At 42.5% G+C, this 11,090-nt stretch overlaps 1 pseudogene; it reads left to right on the top strand.

The window, feature by feature from the left end:
* The first annotated feature begins 10,202 nt into the window (after positions 1 to 10,202).
* On the top strand, positions 10,203 to 10,780 carry LOC121164316 (annotated as a pseudogene).
* Positions 10,781 to 11,090: the final 310 nt, after the last annotated feature.

Genomic DNA, 11,090 nt, shown 5'->3' on the forward strand with positions numbered 1-11,090 from the left:
TTTCGTATCCCTGTGGGTTAGATACTCTATGACTTCTGTTTGTTTGTTTGTTTGTTTGTGTGTGTTTGTTTGTTTGTTTGTTTGTTTTTAATAATAGATAGAAGGGCCCGGCGCCGTGGCGCAGTGGTTAATGTCCTCACCTTGCACGCCCGGGATTCCATTTGAGCGCTAGTTCTAATCCCGGCAGCCCTGCTTCCCTCCCAGTCCCTGCCTGTGGCCCCAGAAAGCAGCAGAGGATGGCCCAAGGCTTTGGGACCCTGCACCCTCGTGGGAGACCTAGAAGAGGCTCCTGGCTTAGGAATTGGCATAGTATCGGCCTTTGTGTCATTTAGGGAGTGAATCATCGGACGGAAGATCTTCCTCTCTGTTTCTCCTCTCTGTATATACGCCTTTCCAATAAAAAAAATAATAAAAAAATAAATCTTTAAAAAAATAATAGAAAAATAAAAATGTAAACGAACAGTCACAATACAAAATCAAGAGTAGAGCGCCCGGTGCTATGGCGCAGTGCTTAAGGTCCTTTCCTTGCACGCCCAGGATCCCATATGGGTGCAGGTTCTAATCCCGGCAGCCCTGCCTCCCATCCAGCTCCCAGCTGTGGCCTGGGAAAGCAGTCCAGGACGGCCCAAAGCTTTGGGACCCTGCAATCGCAAAGGCTGGAACTGAGCCAATCCAAAGCCAGGAACCAGGAGCTTCTTCTGGGTCACCTATGTGGGTGCAGGGTCCGAGGCTTTGGGCCATCCTCAACTGCTTTCCCAGGCCACAAGCAGGGAGCTGGATGAGAAGCGATGCTGCCAGGATTAGAACCAGTACACATATGGGATCCTGGTGCATGCAAGGCAGGTACTTTGCCACTAGGCTACTGTGCCAGGCCCCTTTTTTCTGGATTAGTTTAGCTAGTGAGTTTTCTTTTCTCTTTCTTTTCTTTACTTCTTTTTTTTTAACCAGCATTTATTTATTTATTTATATTTAATAATACAGTGTCATAGGCTCCTGGTATCATGAGCTTTGCTATTGCATTGTGAGCTGTGTTGGAAGTGGCACAGCCAGGACTGAACCACTGCTCATATGGGATAGTGGTGTTGTCGCTTGTACACTCCAGCGCTGGCCCCATCCTCTCCTCACTTTCAACTTAACCGTCCTGTAAGATCTAATGCAATCTTGTTTTCTCTGGCTTCCTCCAGAAACATGTTGCTGACTCTGAGTTTCCTCTGTTGGGAAAGCCTCTGGTAAATATTGTTTTTATAATTTACTGGACAATTAACCATTGGCTACTTTATATCTTTACTAAATGTCAACAATATTTATATAAGTCTTCAATGATACTTTTACATTTTGTTTCAATTTTATTTATTTAGAAGGTAAAGTTAGAGATACAAAGAAGTAGAGACACAGAGAGATCTTCCACCATTTGGTAAACTTTCTGAAGAGCCACAATGAACTTGAACTTCATTCGGGTCTCCTAGGTGGGCAATGGTGCTTTGCCACATCATTTGCAGCTTTTCATGGTACATTAACAGGGAACTGGATTATAAATAGAGGAGCTAGGACTTGAAATCGGACTCATATGGGATGCCAGTATAGCAGTTGGTGGATTTGCTTGCAGTGCTAACCACTGCCCTCCTCGTTGGTATTTCTGTTTGTGTGTGCCATCTCCTCAAGCACAAGCTGTTTATATTTTCCTTTTTTTCCTCAGATTTATTTTTAGTTGAAAGAATTAGAGAAGGTAGAATTAGAAGAAGACAGAGAGCCTTTCCATTAACGCTATTTAACTCTCCAGATGGTCTCAATGGCTGTAGTTGGGGCAGTCTGAAGCCAGGAGGCAGAGCTTCTTCCAGATCTCCCACTTGGGGGAAGGGTCTCAAGGCTTTGGGCTACCCTATGCCACTTTCCCAAGTCATTAACAAGGAGTCAGATTGGAGTGCAGAAGCCAGGACTAGAACTTGCACCCATATGGAATGCAGGTGCTACAGGCAGAGGTTTCATGTGCTATACCACGACACTGGTCCTTAGAGTAGTCTAAAAAATATTGACAGGCAGAGAGAGAGAGAGAGAGAGAGAGAGAGAGAGAGAGACAGAGACAGAGACAGAGAGAAATAATGAGAGATCTTTGATCTGTTGGCTTTCTCCCCAAATGGCAGCAGCAGCCAGGCTGAAGCCAGGAACCTAAAAACTCATCCAGGTTTTCCATGTGAGTGACAGTGGGCAAACATTTTGGTCATTTTCTTCTGCCTTTCCAGATACATTAGCATAGAGCTGGATGAGAAGCAGAGCAGCCAGGCCTCTAACTGGCACCCCAACATAACATGCCAGTGTTACAGAATGCACATGAACCCAGGGCTCACTGTGCCAAGGTTCAAGGAACTGGAATGTAATGCTCACCTGATCTGTGACCAGCCATCTCCAAATGGTTAAGGAGCAGTATAAAATTCTAGCTAAAAAATAGCATGCAATTGAGTACAAAATATCTTAAGATATTCTTATTTCAGAGGTAATCCCAAACTGTTACGCCTATCAAATAAAAACAACAGTGTTGTAGAAGAGAATGTAAAATGGGCCGATGTTGCACTCATGTACAGCACAATGTTAGAAACTTGGACAATGTTGCATGCTCTTTGGGGCCACAGAGCGGTCTGAGCTGGAAGGCCTTGTTAGAAGCAAGAGTGCCCTGCAGGTGGTCATTCTGGTGGGTCTTTGGCTTTTTAATCCCTCTGTTTCTCACCCTATGCCTATGAGATCTCTGCAGTCATTCCTGGCAAATATTCATTCCAGAGCTTAAAAATCTTGCACAATTTGCCATATCTCCTAGTACCATTGGGCACAGCCTTTGTTGGCCCTGGAAGCAGAGGTGACAGTGATTGAAGCTCCTAGAAGCATATTGGGCTGTTGTTGACCCCACACAACTGAACACTGCAAGCACTTGAATGGCCCACTCTGTGACAGAAGTCACAACATAGGTGGCAGCTGAGGGGCTCCAGGGCCGATCAGCTCCTGGTAAGGCAGCCCTGTGCTGTAACAGAAACTGGAAACATCTGGGAGCAAGGCTCCAAAGCCCCAGCAGCCTGGGAAGTGAACAGAGGGAAGGTGGAGGTGGAGATGCTGCCAGCAGTTGGAAAAGGCAAGCCATGTGCCTCTGGGTCTCTCCAGCGAGTCCTGGGCTCAGAACCAACCACATTCTGGATGCAGTGGTTTCCTGACTGACATCATGATTACCAAGCTTTTGGGCTGAAACCCGATTTCCATTACACATGTCAGAATTAAATATTTACCTCAAGTTGGGAAGAGCAAACATTGGCAGTTGATGAGATTTTCTTGTTTATTGTATTGATCATTGAATGTGCACTACTTTTATAACATTTTTAAGGCACTAAGTTGTTATTTTTTAAGGCTTGTAATTACTCCAAGATTAATTTAAACTTGTGGTTGAGACTTCAGAAAGACGATGCATACCTTGTGAAGCATGGAATTAGTGGACTAAAGTAAAAAGGAAGATAGTTCTGTCTATTCAGACCGGAAAGATAGCGGTTGGTATGAACAGGTGGCCCAGTGATGTTAGCAGCAGGCTGATTTCTTTCTATCATTCTCCTGCTTCAATTTCACCTTCACTTTCAACAAACTATTTTATTTTATTGGAATGGCAGATTTACAAAGAGAAGAAGAGGCAACGATTTTCTGTCTGCTGATTTACTTCCCATGTGGCCACAATGGAACTGAGCTGATTCAAAGCTAGGAACCAGGAACTTCTTCCAGGTAGCTCACACAGGTGCAGGGTCCCAAGGCTTAGGGCCATCCTCTGCTGTTTCCCCAGGACACAAGAAGGGAGCTGGATGGGAAGAGAAGCAGTTGGGACATGAATCTGTGCCTATATGGGATCCGGCACATGTAAGGCATGCAAGGTGAGGACTTAGCCAATGAGCCTTCATGCTGGGCCCTTAAGCTTCATTCCAAACTTACTTTTCACACACCTGCCAAGGAAGGGGATGGAGGGAGAAATCGCCATGGTGGTTCCAGACCTCACATCCTCTCACTGTGTCATCTGGAACAGTGTGATCCCTTAGATAATTCCTGCAAGATGCTGTGGCCTGTTATATACTGCTCAGAGAAGATGCCACAGTGTAGGATGTTGGTAAACAAAGGTATTCTACTTTCTCTCATGGTCCCAAGACTGAGAAGCTAAGGTCCAGCTGCTAGCAGGTTCAGTTGTCTGATTAGAGCTGTATCCTTTGGAGGGAAAGAACACTGCATCCTCACAGTGCAGAAGGCAAAGGGAGTATGCTGGCAAGCCAGCAGTGCTGGCAGCCCATGTGGGCGTAGGTTTGAATCCAAGCTGCTCTATTTCCAGTCCAGTTCCCTGTTAATGTAACTGGGAAAGCAGCAGAGGATGACTGGAGTTCTTAGGCCGTTGAACCTACCTGGTAGTAGACTTTGAAGAAGCTCCTAGCTCCTGACTTCAGATTGGATCAGCTCTCTCCCTCCTTCCTTTCCTATAAAATTCAGCTATTAAGCAATCTTTCTTGGAAAAATGAATCCTTAATTATGCCAAGAGTTCTTGTGTTCTCTCAACATTTAAGGGCCCACCTCCTGTCACCATTCCACTGACAGCACACGGGTTTGGAAGTCAAGCTGGAGCACAAGCCCTGTGTGTGATCTGAAAGTTCCTAGTAATCCCATTTGTTAAGCAAGGGAGAAGTTGGGTGTTCAGCATAGCAGGTTAAGCTGACACTTGAATTGCCTGTATCCTACATCAGAGTAGCTGGCTCAGAATCCTACTCCCACTTGAATTTCAACTTTCTGCTAATGTGCACATTTGGAGACAGCAGATGGTAAGCATTTTATAAAAAAAAAAAAAAATCAGGTGGAAAATGGAGCACCCTGGAAGATTATGCAAATACTGCAGAACTCTGAATCAACTCTGAAGGTAAGGAGTTCTGGAAATTTGTGAAAAGGCCAAGGTGAGTCCCGAAATGACTGAAAGTGTGTTGGTTTGAGAAGTCTGTCTCTTTGTGTCAGAGACAAAAATCCAGAAAAGCAAAGATGCCTTTATGGTGCGTATGAATGCCATCATCTACAAAAATCTGCGTCTCTGAAGTTTGTAATACATGAATATTGGACACAACTGAAATCTCCATCCGTGCACACAGGAGGAGGACTGCTGTGACTTGCTGAGTGGACACTAATATTTCAAAGAGCACTCTTTTCTTCACCTCTGATATTACTTTTGCTGATGACATGTAAGTCACTCCAACTTTGTTTTGATGGATGTTAGCATTTAGCATCCTTTTGTGTGAGATAGTAACAACAATCTCAGTGTAACAATTTCCTTTGTAGACATCGTCTCAAACTTGCAGAGAAGTTGCAAGATGCATAAGAGGATCTCTCCTACACCCGCCACCCAACCTCCCATGTGTACACCAGTTAGCATTCAGGAGAAAGCTAAAGGGAAACATCTACACATTTTGTTTCTCCTTTTGTGGCCTTTGCTTCTCTGCCCTGCAGATTCTGGCTGCCTTGGCTGCCCCCAAATCCTCAATTCTTGTCCCTACAACTAGGGAGTCTACCAGGTTGTGTGTGGGCTCCTCTCTGTGCCCTATGGCTTAGACACCCCATGCAATTCTCTGTGCAGTACCAAAGCCTGCCCCACTGTTTCTGTTCTCTGACACCCCTGCTATGCTTTGTCTATGGTTCTATGCCTGACAATGGTTTGCTTTTCCTTTACATTTTTCTCTGTCTTTAATTATTTAATGTGGGGCAGCCACTATGACTTCTAGATTACACTTCCTCATCTAAAATGTTGTACCCACAAAGTCACATGAATTTATCAAAGTAGGAAAATAATGAGAATAAAATAAAAATCACAATCTCCAGAGAAAATGATTGTATGTATCTAGATGTACCATATTATTCACATCTTTTCTCCAAGGACATCCATTTTTAAACTAAGGCAATTTTTCCATGTAACTTTCTATTTGCGGCCTTTTATTGTAGTAAAATGTTTGACATAAATTTTACCATTTTAATATTTTCAGCATACTTTTAAAGGCATTTAGCATGTGGTCCATGCAAGGTTATGCAAACATCTCCTTATTGCCAGCACCTTTTCCTCATGCTGGAATGAAAGTCCTCTTCCACCAGGCAACTCCCATTCCACCCTCCCAAGACTCCAATAACCTCCACTCTACGCTATGCCTCTGTATATGGAATCATATTCTATCTGTGCTCGGCTTTGCCCACTTAGTTGAGGTTCTTAAGGTTTCCCCATCCTGTATCACATGTCACAACTTCATAACTTATGAAGACTGAAAGCTCCTTCCTCTTACATGAATAGACTGCGTCTTACTCATCCATGTGTCTGCTCTGAGCACTTGGGTTGCTCTTACATTTTGGTCAGCAGTTGTGAATGACATTGTTCAGAGTATTAGCATGCATCTGTCTTTGCATCTGGCATTTAGTTGTTCTGAGTATATACTTATGAATGGCACTGGCAACTCATATGTTTAGCTTTCTGAGGAACGCCCAACTTATTTCTACAGAAACTGTATCATTTGACATTCCCTCCAGCCAGGAGCAAGCTCTCAATACTCCATGTCTTAACCATATGCCTGAGGCTGGGTATTGCTGTCAGGAAAAATAAAGATTGAAAAGGTAACATAAATCTTCACCTGTACTTCAAATCAGAGATGACAATGAAATTGAAAATGACTCTAAGTCTACACAGGAAAGAAAAACTGCAATCTAACATAAAAGCTCCTAGAGGAATCAGTAGCAAGAAAACTTCAGTTCCAGAATATGCCACACTTTTAAACAGAACACAAAATACAGAAATTATTGAAGAAATGATAGTTACATGGCATTTCATTAGAAAGTAACAACTCTGCCACTATGAAACACATTAAGGGAGTTCAAAGGCAAGGTCCTGATCTAGCAGAGGGTTGCAAATAGACACAACTGGCAGAAGCCAGCACTACTGATCTTAACAATTCCAAACTTGACAGCACCACATTCTCTTTAGTCTTAAAAATGCAACAAGGCCCGGCGCCGAGACCTAACAGCTCAAATCCTCACCCTGAACATGCCAAGATCCCATATGGGTGCTGGTTCTAATCCTGGCAACCCATCCTCCAATCCAGCTCCCAGCTTTTGACCTGGGAAAGCAGTCAAGGACATCCCAAAGCCTTGGGACCCTGTACCCGTGTGGCAGAACTGGAAGAAATTCCTGGCTCCTGGCTTTGGGTTGGCGCAGCACCAGCTTGCCATCACTTGGGGAGTGATTCATAGGACAGAAAATGTTCTTCTCTGTCTCTCCTCCTGTCTGTATATCTGACATCCCCACCCCCTGAAATAAACCTTTTAAAAATTATAAAAAGAATAAAAAGAATAAATAAAACAGAACAAAAGTCAGGGTCGGCCAAGAGGCATAGTGAGTAAAGCCACCGCCTTCAGTGCCAACATCCCATTCGGGCCCTAAAGTCCCATTTGCTCTATTTTCAATGGAAATCAGTGGCGCATGGTCCAAGTGCTTGTGCCCCTAAACCCTTGTAGGAGACCTGCATAGCTCTAGCTATTGTAGCCATGTGGGGAGAAAGATAGCAAAGGGGATAAATCTTTCTCTCTCTCTCTCTCTGCTTTTCTCTCCCTCTCCTGTTCCTTTCTCTGTGACTCTGCCTTTCAAACTAATAAATCATCACAAAAGAAATAAAAGAAAGCATTCATCCCAATGTGCTTCAAATATCATCTCATGATGTCAATTTGGATTCTGTAATGATGAACAATGCCGAACATCTTTTCACGTGTTAATAACTACTTGTGTGTCTTTGGAGAATTGTCTATTCAAATCCTTTGCCCTAGCTATTTTAGCCATTTGGAGGTGAAGCAGCAGAAGGAAGATTGATCTCTGTGCCTCTCCCTCTCCTGCCTTCTCTCTGTAACTCTGCCTTTCAAATATATAAATACTACAAAAGAATGACAAGATGTGCAAAACAGCTCTTTCTGCTATGGGCTCCACTTAGAGATACCATTCTTCTTTTCTCACTGCACCACAGATCAGAATTTTCCACTTTCCTGCTCCTATTACATTAAGTTCTTTTTTGGCCCACTCATGTTGGGTATTTCTCTGCATGTGGATTTTCACATGTGCTGGTGAATGTGTGTTAATTCTCTCACTGTTAAATATGTGCATGTAGTGCTAGAGTCTGCTTTAGTATTTCTATCTTTTCAAGAGGTAAGAACCTGGATTAAAATTTTATGTATACAATGCCCATATCAGTGGCACCACAGCAATTATTCCAATTTTATAGAAAGTTGTGAAATCAGGAAATGAGAATCAGATATTGTTGTACTTTTTCACAATTGTTTCTGACTAGTTGAGATTTTATATGAATCACAAGTGCCTTGTGATTCCATGTCCATTTAGAATAGATTTTTCTGCTTCAGGACCAAAAAAAAAAAGCAGGGGTGGAGTCATTGGGATACTTATAGAAATTGCACTTAATGGGTAGATTGCTTTGGATAGCATTGTTATCCTAACAGCATTGTCTCGTGATCCATGAAGATGGATGCTATTTACATCTTACTTAGTTTCTTTCAGCAATGTTCTGAACTATTCAGTATTCAAGCCTTTAATTTTCTTGCCAATGTTTATTCCTAAATATTTAATTCTTTTTTTGATGCTGTTGTAAGTGAAAATCTCAAGGAATAACTTTCTTTTGGGATTATTTATTGCTAGCCTATAAAAATGCAATTGATTGTGTGTATGTGCATGTAGAATTTTATCTGGCCACTTTCCTGAATTCTTTGTCCATTCTAACTGGTGTGTGTGTGTGTGTGTGTGTGTGTGTGTGTGTGTGTGTAATTTATAGCATTTTCTGCATATAAGATCAAGTTTTCTGAGATCATAGATCATTTTTTTCTTCCTTTCCAAGCGCAATGCCTTGGTTTTATTTTCTTGCCAAGCTGCTGTGCTTAGAACGTGCAGCACTGTACTGAATGAAAGTGGTGAAAACAAGCATTTTTGTTTTGCTGCTAATGTTAGGATAAACACTTCCAGGATTTTGCCATTGAGTATGATGTGAGTTGTGGGCAGACAAGAAAGGGAAAGAGCAAGGAGAGAAGAGAGAAATTGATGTTCTGGTTCTCACTGCTCATGTTCTTCCCTGTCTTCCATGCAATGTTCAGTGGTTAACCCATTGTGTTAGATGGTCTGTTTGGAGAAGCAAACAATGAATATAATAGGTAAGAGAGTGACCAGGGGAGGCCAGTCACCACTGCCATACTGATTTCTTTCCCTGCTTGGCTGTATCTACTCAAATTTGCAACTCTTCTTTTTTTTTTTTAAGATTGATTTTATTTTATTGGAAAGACAGGTATGCAGATAGGAGAGACAGAAAACTCTTCTGTGGAGATTTATTAATTGTGGAGGTTTGCCTCCTGAACCAGACCGCCAAATGTCCAAGGGACCCCAAATCTCAAACATTCTCAGCAGACTGAGAATGTAGCAGAAGGCAGGGATTGCAGACCACCTTGTTGACACACAGAGTGCCTGGGGATTTAGGAGATATCTTCATCATCATCTTCCTCTTCGTCTTGTGTTCTGAAAGTGTCTGACTACAAATTTCTGTTAGATTCTTTTCTAGTTAGATATGTTTGTTTATTGTGTCCATTCCTGTAACTCATGATTGCTCCTATGGTGGCTCAGAACCTGGGGATTTTTCCCCTAATCCCTTTTGAGCTATCATTAAAAGCAGCTTGTGTGTGCTATTATTTAGCTAAATTGGAACTTTTACAACCTGTTTGTTTTGCAAAAAAATTGGTATGCATTGCCCCAGAAAAATTTGTCCCAAATTTCTTCTCAGCAAGGCCAGCATATCTTGCGTTGAGGTCCCCATAGAGGGATCCCCAATACTTCCATCTGCTGATTTATTCCCCTAATGGCCACAATGGTCAGAGCTGAGCCAATCCAAAGCTAGGAGTGAGGAGCTTCTTCTGGGTTTCCCATGTGGGTACAAATTTTCAGCGTTTTGGGCCATCCTCTGCTGACTTTCCAGGCCACAAGCAGGGAGCTGGATGGGAAGTGGAGCAGCCAGGACTTGATCCGGTATCCACATGAGATCCAGGCAGATGCAAGATAAGGATTTAACAACTAAGTAATTCAGGTGGGCGCTCAAGCTTGTTACTCTTAAAAAGAGGTAACATATTCAGGGCTGTAGAAACAGGAAGCAGAAGTTCATAAAACTTTAAAAGACAGTCAGGAAGGGGAATAAAAGGAAAAAGCAAGAACAAAACCAGCTCTACAGTACTTAACAAATGGCAGGTGAGCCTTTGTAAAAAAGGGCCTGGTTTTGCAATTAGGTCAGATGGGCTTTATTGTCAAATCAGAGAAGTAAAGGAATGGCATGGGTGTAAAGCAACTGAAGCATTGATGCAAGGAAAACACAACCACAACACATCCTGTCATGTCTAGAGCTCATGCAGAGTTGAATGGTCCACCATGAGATCCCTTAGACCTACATACAGACAGGTTGGGTTGGCTTTGATGGAAGAGGAAAGAAATCCCGTAATAAGCTTGATTGTTGGAAGGAGTTTACTGTGCATGATGCCATTGGATTTGCCTAGATAAACATAAGGGACATGTGAAGGTTTCCAAGCCTGGCATGTGATGCACCAGCACCAGAAAAGCCAAGCTCTCCTTCCTGTCTGTGTTTTTGAATAAGCTGAACTAAAATCAAACTTTGGAGAAAATTTTAAAACTAATTTTAAACTAGCATTAGCTACTTACACTGTCTGATCACAGCCTATGGATACAAGGTCAAATGACAGCAGATACTGCACAGGTGGAGTGCTACCTTCCATTCTTTAGGTGTAATGAAATGATCAGAAAATATAATGTGTTATCAAACAATGGTTCATTTGAAAAGAGAAAACCCTTCTAGACACTGTGCACCGCGTTGTTATCACAATGAATCCAAAAACAGACTTTGAGAAAGACTTGGCAGAAATCACATTAGAACTGATGAAATAAATGCAAAAGATCACACAAGACCTGGTGCTAAGTTTGCAGAGAGATAATTTGCAGGGAGAATATACTATCCAGGCAA

The sequence above is a fragment of the Ochotona curzoniae genome, unplaced genomic scaffold (genome assembly GCF_017591425.1).
Source record: "Ochotona curzoniae isolate NIBS_2020 unplaced genomic scaffold, NIBS_Ocur_1.0 contig_1020, whole genome shotgun sequence".
NCBI classification, from domain to species: domain Eukaryota; kingdom Metazoa; phylum Chordata; class Mammalia; order Lagomorpha; family Ochotonidae; genus Ochotona; species Ochotona curzoniae.